Genomic DNA, 12383 nt, shown 5'->3' on the forward strand with positions numbered 1-12383 from the left:
AGCGCGCGCACTCGCTAATAGAGCACGCGCGCGCACACACACACACAGCATGGCCTCTTCCTCCTTTTTTTCCGTCGCTTATAACGGCTACAACAACCCACTCTCCGCAATAATTATTTGGGCAACAAAGGGCGCACACTTTGGGGCTCAGCCTTCCAACAATGTCAGACGTTATTTCCACTCACCTGCTGTTAAAGTACAATACCACGACCACTCCTCCTCGCCCTCCTCCTCCTCCTCCTCCCCCCGTCAGTCTGTCAGACAGAATCATTTCCACTTCCGCACTGAAATAGTGTAAATTCGGTAGTCAGGTGAGCAGCGTTATTTTATTTGTTTTATATTATTGTTCCATAAATATCATCGATATCAACACAACAAAGATGTAGCAAGCGGGGCAAACATTAGAGGTACATTACATGACTTCACCTGAGTATTGTGACCAAGTAAGAGTCCTTAAACTATTTATAATTATGTATTTTAATTTATTTTTAAAGCCTGGTGGGCGGGGCTTTCATAGGGACTGTTAAGAGCCTCACAAAGAGTGTGGGTATGATGGAGAAGGTAAACTCAGCCGTGGATTTTGGAGATTCTTGTATATAGATACATTTTTTGGAAATATCTACTGTATTTTTCCCCCTATTTTCCACCTGTAAATATGTCTTTCTTCATTGTGTTTGTGTTAAGTTGGGACAATAAAAGGGGTTTGCACCATCGTTTTTTTCCTTGTATTAGAGGAGTTATTAGAAGAACCATGTGACAAAAAAACTCCTAAAACTCCAAAAACTACTAAGGTGTATGGTAATTGGGTAATTGAGTCTTGGCTCAAATATCTGCTGTCAACATAGGGAACACCAAAATGTTATATGCCATTCACCTTTCTTCTTTTATTCCTGTCCTCCCTCTTTCGTTTAATATTTAGGACTACATAGAACACGTGATGTTGTGTGTCCTCCTGTCTTATCGACCCTTTGCCAAATCAACATCTCATGTTGATGAGCTGCATCGCAGACACGGGAATGTCTCAACCTTCACGTTCACGGTCTGTCCATACAAATGAGGATCGATCCATCGACTAATGTTTGCTGAATGCTTCGTACTCATGGACACACTTACGAACATGCCTGAGGTACTTACATACCAGGCGTGACCTACCACTCCCACATCCTATGACGCTTTTACACACACACACACACAAATTAGATCAATATCTTTTGTGACACTTGTCACCTTCATCACATTTGCAGAGCAAAGCAAAATGCAGTGTGACCTCCACACTCCTGTCACTGAGCAATGTCAGTGACTGTGCTCTCACTCACTTCACCCTCAGTGCTCAATCTGAATGCTACATACCCCATACATGCATATAGCTCACCTTGTATGACGAAGTATCTTGTGAACATATAGATTTGACGCAAAGTTGTGATCTATTAGATGAAAAGCGTCCTCAAAGAGAAGTTAGAATAATCCTGGGAAATGTGTGTGTGTCCTGTTCAAATTCTCCACATAGAATATGAACCACATATTTTCCATCATTTGAAGTTGGATTGTTGTTTCCTCGTCCTTGGTGCCACCAGCTGTTTATCTCAACACACTCAACTCCACAAACATTTGCATAATTTTATGGAGCAGTGGGATCCATAAAAAAAAAGAAAAGTGCATCTGTTTGCAGTTGCTTCTGATCACCCTTTGAAAAGTCACTTCAGATTTGCCACATTCGGATGGAAACATATTCATAACTGTGGTGACAATAGCCATGAAACAGCGTTGACACTGTTTCCCATCACAACATTTCGACAAAATACTGTGTAATGTTTATTTATTTATTTATTTATTTAACAAAAGAGAATTGCATCACTCGTGTTGGAGCAGAAACAAATTTTGGCCTGGCTGGTTCTGACCTTTTCTTCCCGGACGTCTAACAATGAACCGTGTTCAGCAAAAGAGAGGTTAAAGTAGAAAACTGTGCATTCTTAATGGAACTTGCACTAAAACTGTTGTTTAGTGCTGTTTCAAAATATCCAAGGTTCTCTAGATAATTACTGCATCTTTCCAGGTCGAGTTGAAATCAAATAAGCCAAATCAATGGATATGTCACATCTAAATGTGAACAATAACCTTTTCGATAATGTCATGTTTATTGTTGTCCCTACATATACTGTAAACATTGCAAAAAAAACAACACCTCTACATACCAAATCTTGTTTACTTCCAATTCCACTGAGTCAGCCAAAAAAAGTTTAGAATATATATATTTCAGCACTGAAATCGATATATTCCATGTTTTGGAACACAAATATTCCATAACTGAATAAAGCCCACATGAAAATAACCGCTATTGCAGAATGATTCGATTTGGTGCGGCTGATTGGCCTGATTCAATTTGCACACAGGATTGCCCAGACAGCTCCTGTGCCGCGGCTGACACTGACAGTGAGTGAGTGAAGTAAGTGTCCGATCATGAAGGAAAAAGGTGGTTTTTTTAACTTGACAGCGTCTCTGACCAAATGTCGTTTTGAGAACAAATGTAGGATTTAATGTGTGTATGTTGGTTTTCTCCGTCCTCGGTGCTGCTGCTGCATGAATTTGCATCTCAATGACAAAGTATCTCAGCTAAAGAAACCACCGTCTCTGGCAGTTGCACCAAAATACAGTACATCCTCAGTGACAGCCTATTTGAAGCAAAATGAAAGCATCTAGCGACCCTCCTGACCTTGTGTGACGATAAATACATAAAATGATACGATAAGTGAAGTACATCATGACGAAAGCATATGGACAGAGGTGGAAAGGGTACTGAAATATTCCACTCAAGTAAAAGTACCACAATAAATTAGTACTTTGTCCAAAAATATACTCAAGTTAAAGTAAAAAAGTGGCTTGTAATGTACTCAGAGTAAAAGCTACTTAGTTACGTTTTTAAGAAGGCTGGGGTTCCTGCAAAAAGGACAAGGTGACACAAATCTCGAATCTCGAAATGAATTGTTTTTAATTAAAGGCAAACCTTTACAAATTAAAGTACAGACAAAATAAACATGTAAACACATAATGTATCAGTCAAAATGGCTCATAGGTCACAAATCCTCACTCACTCAGGGACCAATTCACCTGTCCTCATCATCCATCTGTCCTCATCTGTCCTCATCATCATTCACTTGTCCTCATCATTCACCTGTGCCCATCATTCACCTGTCCTCATCATTCACCTGTCCTCATCATTCAAACCGACTCAATTACAGTAGCGCGAGTAAATGTAATTCATTACTTTCCACCTCTGTGCATATGGAAATGTGCCCTGTAGACATTAAAGTCTGTCTGTGTCTGTCTTTTCATCCATGAAGTCAAAAACGGTTTCCAGAATGTGACAGAGAGGAATCCCACTGGTGAGAGGCCCTGACCTTGGCAAGCACAGACAAATGTTGCACACATGCAGGTGTACGGTGTGTGTGTGAGCGAGCCCGTGACTTTCTGAGAACTTGTGCCTGACACTGATTGTACTGCATGGGTGTGTGTACACATAAAGTAGCCAAGTGTTTCCGCTGAGACACAGCAAATTTAAATACAAAGCTTATGGTTTTAAGACCGCCAATACTGTGATTTCAACTTGCATACGCAGGCCAACTTGTTACTGGTCTCCTCGTGGCTGGTCACATGTACAAAATGGACGTCGTTGTCCAAGTTTTCTTGAAGCCAATAGGAAGTGAATATATACTGGATACTGAAGTCTCACCTATCTCGTCAGTAATAGTTTTCCTGAGAAGTTCATGGTTTCAATCTCTAGTTTCTGTTCTTCTGTGGAAACAGCTGCACAGGGGAATTAAATAAAAAATTAAAAAAACATTTAAAATGAGCTTTTAATGCATATTATAAAAATAGATTCATATTTTAAAAAATGAAATGAATTTCTTGTTTTGATTATATGGGTTTTTGTTTTATAAAGTGACGTAAGTACCCAGGGTCGGCAAAATGAGCCAGAATGCTGCTATTTAGAAATAGTGAGAGATTTATTGTGAATCAACAATGACCTCAAAACACACAAATAATGTAATATTGGTACAAATCACAGAAACTCAGATCCAGATCATCGAAAATGCATGAAAGTGGAAAAGTGTGCTCCCTGCTTCTGTTGTTGTTCTTTAAACCATAGCTGTAAGAGAAGGTCACAGGACTACATTCAGCTCTGCCTCTATTACTCTCTCAGGCATCCATTCATCCATTCATCCATTCATCCATTCATCCATTCATCCATTCATTCATGCCCTGCCAAGTTCAACAGTGTGATAGCAAGCAGGGAAGCACCTTGCTCTCACCTGGAGTGGAGCAAAATAGCCATGAAAGGATCAATATCGCTCAAAAAGCCTGTGCATTGTGTATATCCCCTGGTCCCTGGTACTTGGCCTCTTTCCCCAGCTCTATTTAAAAAAAGAAAAAATCCAATATATAGTTTAGTGTATAAGCAGAGATATTGAAACCCCTTACTTTGCTGGATGACATCCCTTGTCACCCCACTTTACCTCTCCACATGCCACACACACTCAAGGAAAAGAATTGAGTTTGCGTTCTTGCTTTTGCTGAGACGAGGCCTCCAGCATCTAATTATTTCACTCCTTTAACTGCCGCCACAGCAAAATCCTTTCAAAGGCGCAATGTCTCTCTCTCTCAGTGTAAGATGTGATTTCAAATGCTGTACGTCCTCTCCCGCCCGGCATAGTGTGGAATGCAATTCAGTCTTTAAATGCACCTGTGCCCATTTCTCCCCCATTATTGTAATCTGTGTGCCAAATGCCAAGAGACACAGCTCACAGCTACAACAAATGGGGGGGGGCACAGCAAAAACCAATCTCGTGGCAAAATGAACTTACAGAGTGATACTCGATCGTCCTGTGGCTGCTGGACATCGCATAGTGATGAGTCCCGGTGAGATCTCCCTACTTTTGTTCTGCATGTGTGTTATCATAATCTCTATTTATTATTGCAGAGCATGCATACTGGTGCAAGAGAAAAAGTTAGGCGACCTTAAAGGTGCTATATTATGAGAAAGGTATGAAATTAAAGGTGGGGTGGGAGAGCATTTTTTTACCAAAATGTCTGGTGGACAGGCCTGTGAAAACACCATCCTGTCACGATTCATTCAGCAGTTTTTCCACTCACCTGACTCCACCCCACTCTACCTGCCAAGACACACCTCCTCATCAAGCCAACACCACTCACCTGTGATCACAGCTGCTCCTCATCTCCTGCAATCTCCTTGCGCTCCTTATATACTCCAGCTCCTCGCTCACTCAGCCCTTTGCCAGATTGTTCTTAGCCCTCATGCAAGTCTGAACCCTGGAGCTCAGGCTGATGCAGAGTGATCCAAGACCAGAATGAACATCAGTGCTGTGTTTGAAAGGTGTTGAAAGACTGAACGCCCCCGAAAGGGCTGCACAGTGATGCCATGGTGGTACTGTTACTACTGGACTGGTAGGTTAACTTTATGTCTTTGTGATCTTGTTTTTTTTTTGCCACCACGTCATTTGAACAAGTGTCCAAAAAAAGTTTGGCGTCACTGAAAAGTACAGAAAGTTACCATTGCTGTGCACACTCTCACTTTCGAGCTCTGCCTGTGGCAGACATGCAACAAGTGCCCATTTGGTTCAGTGTTTGTATAAATGAAACGGATGGTGAGACAGTTATGTACATGTAAACATGGTGTATGCGTGTAAACGTACAGCTTCTGTTTTTCATTAAGATCTGGCAACCACATTAATGCAGTTTTATTCTGATTTAGATTAGATTCTAACCATTTTGAAGATGCTTAAGTACATATTTTACATCTCTATAACCCCAAATTCTATATTCAATTATCTGCAAATAGGAAAAAAGACAAACACTGGCGGTAGATGTGAAGTGTCTCGCCACAGATCTGTGCTTCCGTTCTCGCAGTTAACTGAGCCACAGGACTGAGGTAGACCTGGCCTGTTTATGAATCGACCTAAATTTGTCCTGACTGACGTTGTTTAAGCAGAGTCAGAAGAGCCAGATGAATTCAAAACGGATGTTTATGCAAGATTGGGTCAGGTTTAAGTTTAATTATTTTGGATCGGATCGGGCGACTTAACCTTTTAACACCTAAACCTCCAAATGGTCTGGTCTTTTTGGTTTATTTTAACCATTAAGAACTTTCAATATCTGGCAATTATTTATAATTTACTACATGTTAAAATGTGTACTAACAATTTAAAATTAAGAGAAACAAAGTTTAATTTAGAAAAAAACACTGTAGTCGTACACAAACACTTGATTTTGCGTGTTAAATTTGAACAGAATAATATGTATTTAAAATACCATTTGTTTGTGTCTTTGTCTCAATGTCCAAAAACAGGCCAAAAAATTTTAGCTTATGTGCAGGTGTTAATCCAACTCTCCCCTCTCTAATGGCAAAGACGCTGATTCGCCAACTTCCTGCAATAGCGCAAGTGAAATAACTGTAAAAACCACATGTTGCCTTTGACATGCAACTTCTCGGCTTTCAGCAACCGCTGGAATTTTTCCGATGGCACAAACCGTTGCGTAATCTCGGTAAAGGAAAGTGCGATATCGCAAACGCGCGGTCTTCATTGCGCTCGGTGTTAAATGGTTATAACCCTAGCTTTATTTGGGGTTTGGCATTCCAAGCAGAGCCACACCAATGCTATGCGAGTACTGTATAATTAAAAATACATTTCACAATGATCAATATCATGAACCTTAATTTAACCTAATTCGTCCTGTGGGGTTAAATAACCCATGGCCAGAAAACCCCTCCTCCTGAGTGAACAAGTAAACGTGAGAAAGAGACACTCAGCTTCCTCTCTGAGCGGCCAATACAAGCCACCACCTACTTGTCTCTCTCACTTGTAAACTCCACGGTCTCTCAGCAACACATTGTCTTGTTCCTGCAAAGAAATCCAACAGCATCAGCATGGTGTATACTGGGAGACAGATTCTAGGTATAGCCCTGGCCTTCATGGGCTTCCTGGGCAATATCCTCACCTGCGTTGTCCCCGCCTGGAAAGTCACATCCTTCATGGGTGCCAACATCGTCACTGCTCAGGTGATCTGGGAGGGTTTGTGGATGAACTGTGTGACTCAAAGTACGGGTCAAATGCAGTGCAAAGTCTACGACCCTCTCCTGGCCTTAACTCAGGACCTGCAGGCTGCCAGATTACTCGTCGTCATCGCCATCATTGCTGGAGTCATTGGGATGATTCTCTCTGCACTTGGAACCAAGTGCACCAACTTTGTGAGTGGAGAAAGGCAGAGGTGCGAAGTGCTGTCTGTCGCTGCTGGAATTATCTTCATCGTTGCAGGACTCTTGGTGCTAATCCCCGTCTGCTGGACCGCCAACACCATCATCCGGTATTTCTACAACCCCGTCATGACCAATGCTCAGAGGAGGGAGCTGGGGATCTCGCTCTACACTGGCTGGGGGGGGCGGCAGGTCTGCTGTTCCTGGGTGGGGGTCTCCTCTGCAGCTCCTGTCCCCCCAGAGATGAGAGGGAGTATGCTGTGGAGTATGTAAATGCCGAGTATGTAAGAAATGGCGGACAGTTGGGGAGAGAAGACAAAAAAATATGACAGAACATTTCACCTTCTGTTTGAAGTCCCAACTTGAATAAATCAGGTCATTAAGAGTAACTAAGCATGTGTTTGAATTGTTTTTATGTGAACAATTGATATTTTATTGTACTTGTATATTTTTGTTCATGTTCACTAGTTAATGGTTCCAACACTGTTTGGTTCCAGTCTCAGATACTTGTATAACATGTTGTCTATGTCTGTTAAGAGCATACATACAAAAGTTCTGTTGCTATTATGTGCGAGTTACACTTTGGCTTTTTTGGAATTTCACTTTTGTTTCAGGTAACTTACCCCTTGCCCTTTTTGCTAGTACTTTCCCCTCGAAAGAGTAATTTTTTGTTATCTTTACCTCTTATGCCTGTTTTTTTGTTTTGTACTTTCAAAATAAAAGTGTTTATTGTGGAATTGGGTCCAGTTGAGTAATTTTAGGTTTGATCTGCAGAAAGGTCGGTGCACACAACAATAATCAAATGTTGATGAAAATGCAACACTCAAATGTATTTATAGAGCACATTTAAAGGGCCACTTCACCCAAAAATATACAGTTATTTTTAACTAATTTATAGAGAAAGTGTTCAGACAGTGGATCTGAACTCCAGTTTTATGAGTTAAAGCACAGCATTAAAGAAACGGTATCATAAGGATGAAAAGTGGAAACAAAATGGGTGAAATTGCCTTTTAAAAAGAAAAAAAAAGAGCTGTATAGAATGACATCAACAAAATAAAATCAGCAAAAATAGAAAGCCTAAAGTTTAAAAAGAGGGGACTTCATTCAATTCATGTTTGGCCAAATCTCTCACAGACAATCAAGGATGGAAAACCAGCACTAAGATGTGGATGTGCAGGGAAAAATGAACAGCCTAGTTAAACCGGACCCAAACTGTTCTCCTGCAGATGTGTCTCATGTGCCTACAGCATGTGGGTGCTGACTTTACTTCTCACAAAAGCCCACTTGCTCATGGATAGAGGGGGTAAAGTTGAGTTGGGTTTTGCCCCAAAGGCTGAATTAATTATTCAGGGAGTGTGTTGTGCCTTGTTGCAGCAGCCATGTGAGCTCCTGGGGGGTGAGAAAACCCACAGTTGTGCATAACAGCCACGTGTGATGGTAAAACAGACTGGGGAACTGCTACAATCTCGAAATCAAACTTGGTTTATTGCAATGGGATTGTTATTGTCATAGCTTATTGTTAATTAAAACAATCTTAGAAAGAACCACACTGCAGGACTTTCACAAATTAAATTATAAAATAAATTAATAAATTAAATTATCCTGACATTGAGGTGTAGGCGAAAAGAACAAGTTGAAAACTAAGCATGCATTTTTTTGAAGGGCTCTGGTGAAGTGGTGGTTGGTAACTGGGTTTCTTGTTGGGGGCACGGGGACCGTGGCTTCCCCTCACAATTGCACGCTCTAAGTAGGTCATACGTGTGAACGGTTGGTTATGTCTGTGTACCGATCACCTGAGGAGATTTTAACCCTTAGTGCTTGGTAAATTGCGGTGGGAATAATACACAGCCCCTTTATATGGACATCCTAGGGGTCTTTAAATCACATCCTCAGGCTGTACAAAATGCTGTTAATTTGTCTTATGTGTTGCGTCAGCAATAATTGTGCAGTCACAAAATGGACCCTTTTTCTTCTATTTGTTCATAAAAACAAACCTGACAAATTTTGTGACGCATTTCCAAATTTCACAAATTCAATCTGATTTTTAAAAAGATGAGTACTTTTTGTGCAGGTGTATTTTATATTAATGAAAATAATTTGCCCATAGGTTGTACTGAAAGAATATAAGACACTCTGTGTATATACCTTTTTAACACAGTAATGGAAAAAAGCAGCATAAATGCTGTGTTCTGTGGTAAATCCCATTAATTGCAGAAAATGTGGATACATATATACAGGTCCCCCCTTTTGTTGGTATGCTCCATCTGTTCCCAGCACATGCATTTTACCAGTTACTTCACTGTTACCACTGTAACGTGAGGAGATTTCACTGATTATTTGAGCTGGTGCATGGCATGTTCCAGAGCAGTCTCATTCAAAGCACATATAAAGGCTAAGTGGCTCATTAAATAGACCTCCTGACTTGACTGAGATGAGTTTCATAAGATGTCTTAAAGGAGAAGAATCATAATTTAATCTACTTTCAAGAGTCACGTAATTGTGGTTTCTGCCCCAAATATGATCCAACGACATCCCATTGCCAATTACTCCCATGCTGCGAATCCGTGTGCCACCACTTTTAGTTGCTAGAGCTGAAGCAATTACTTGGTTAATTGATTATTAATCGAACTAAATGAATCGTCAACTATTTTGATAAAAGTTTTGAAGCTTTTTTCATGATTAAAACAAGATTTCTGTTTGTGCCATATAACAAAGAAATGTTAAAGTTAATTATTATTGGTTTATAGACAAACCACAAAGACATTTTGAGAACATCATTTCCAGGTTTGACAAACACTGATCAACATCCATTAACTCGGTTAATCGAGAAAATAATCGATGGATTAATGAAAATAATTGTTAGCTGCAGCGCTAATTGATGCCATTGCACTCTTGAACTCACGCCATCATCACACGTTAAAATACAGTGGTGTAAATCGGTCACAGGAGGGCAGATGTATTACCAAGAAGATAATTTGCTAGAGACATCAGATTTAGATGCAGCGAGAGATAAGGTGACTCTAATAATTGAGCCGTGTGAAATGATGTGCTGTTAAATTACCCATTGCGAAAGGTAGAGGCTGATCTCCCAGCAGTGACCGCTTCAGGTCCTGGTACAGGCTGCTGGTACACCCACAAACTGTCCAAATCCATCCTTCATTTGTATCACAGATCGGTGGTTGTTACGTTCACACTTGACAATTTCATCGGACATAAAAATCATATTGACGAGTGTGGTGATTTTAGAGAAGTAAGAATGGGTGTCCTTAAAGTGCTACGGATGTAGTACTGATTGCACTGTTTGTATGGCTATGGGACAGTGAGCCTACTTCTTGTAATTTATAACGTCAGTAAACTTTTACCTGGTCACAGTCTCTCGTTTCATGATGCCAATTTTGTAAATGACGCTCCCACATAAAGTGAAATAGGCGATAAAGTATGGGACACGCAGGCCGTGAGGGTGAGCCAACCAAGGGTGGAGTTTCTGGAGTCAGAGATGAGTTGAGTTGAAAAGCTTTATTGGAAACATCTCAGATCTGAGAACCGAGACAATGCCGAAGTAGATGTTAACAGTTGGGCGTCCTGTGAGTGCCAGAGTTGGGAGATTTAAAGAGTTTTGGAGGCCTTTGTCTGCTGATACATAGAGGTGACCTTCAGGAGGACCCCACACAGTTGAGTTATCAGCCCTCTGCCCCATTCAGGTCAGACACAGAAAGGCACATTCTGTCCACAAATGACTGGTTTCAGAACTCTAAGGCTGGAGGACGTCGTATGGATAAATGCTCAGTGCAGGATAAGCTTGGGTTGTATAGGCCCCTTCAGTGTACTGGTACTTACTCTGATTCCCTCAGTGGTTGACTGCAGGTATGTGCTGGGGCTTTAAAACAGTTCTACACCAACAAAAGCATACACATGTCCATAGCCGTTTTAAATGGTACGCACTGGACCTTTTTAAAGTAGAAATTTTTTTGTGGACAAATTTTGCTGTTAAAAACATGTGACTCTGGCTGTCTTACCCGCTCATAGGAATCTGCCCATGAATTGTAAAAGTTGAGCTTTTCTTCTGTTGTGGTGCCTTTATGAGTGTATGTAGCGGTATCGGCTGACATCGCTTAAAAATCTGCTCACTGAGAGAAACAATCAGGGCAAAATTAGGTAAAAATGCTGATAACAGGTATCGCCACATGCAGAACAAATTCCAAGGTTGAAGTGTGAATTAGATTTACAACTCAGGTCAGCTAGTCGGGCCCCTTTATGTTCTCGTGAGCAAACCCTTTTGTTTGTGTTGAATTACTTAAAGGGGACAACAGGCAGAGTAATAAATTGTGTAGGTGCTCCATCTGTGGGTACGATATAAGGTGCTTGCTGTTGCATAATCCATGTGCCTTGTTCTATTGACCTTTAATGACAATCTGAAAAATGGTCTCCAAATTATTGTTGAGAAATCGCAGGGACAACAGGTTACAGTTGCCAGAAAAAGTATGAGAATTACCTGAAAAACAAGATGATATTTCATAGAATTTCAAAGTTAAAGTGCTTGTTTTGACATTAAACGACATACTGTATTCTAGATAGAATAATAGTAACAGTAATAACTCTACCAAGCTATCCTCTCTCCCACCCCCTGCAGGACACCATCACAGCACTGGGCAGCTCTTTCAGTAACAGACTGAAGGAGCAGTATCACAGGTCGTTCCTTCCTGCAGCTGTTGGACTGTACAACAAACACTGCTCGCAGTAGACCACACATAACCAGGCTCCTCATTCCTCCCTTCCACGTGCAATATACTGTACATTTTTATTTTTATATACATATTTATATTGTAAATTTCAAGTCCATACTGTGTATATTCTGCTGTCTATAATGTACATTCAACATTCTATTTTTAACTAATTTTTTATAGCCTAAGTGTTAGTATATTGTAATTTTCTTTTTTGGTAATGCATGTTTATTACTTTCCCTCCCCTTTAATGAAGTACTAAGTTATTGTGTGAAGATATGTAAATATCTGGGGTTGCATATGTGATGAGTTGAGAGAAATTGGCTATAAATAAATGAAGACATTACCTGGCTGTTCCTTCCTTCCTTCCTGTCAACTTGCTTGCAACAAGTCTT

The 12383-nt window shown here is 40.6% G+C and overlaps 1 protein-coding gene and 1 pseudogene across 1 annotated transcript in view; one reads left to right on the plus strand and one right to left on the minus strand.

Moving 5' to 3' along the window:
* Positions 1-248, minus strand: part of caln2 (calneuron 2) — a 57462-nt gene extending 57214 nt beyond the window's left edge. The window contains exon 1 of the mRNA XM_044042503.1: positions 186-248. The gene's annotated coding sequence lies outside the window, so the exon portion shown is untranslated. The remainder of the gene's footprint in view (positions 1-185) is intronic.
* A 6412-nt stretch (positions 249-6660) lies between these two features.
* LOC122779854 lies at positions 6661-7655 on the plus strand (annotated as a pseudogene).
* Positions 7656-12383: the final 4728 nt, after the last annotated feature.

Source organism: Solea senegalensis, linkage group LG13 (assembly GCF_019176455.1).
Source record: "Solea senegalensis isolate Sse05_10M linkage group LG13, IFAPA_SoseM_1, whole genome shotgun sequence".
Taxonomy (NCBI): domain Eukaryota; kingdom Metazoa; phylum Chordata; class Actinopteri; order Pleuronectiformes; family Soleidae; genus Solea; species Solea senegalensis.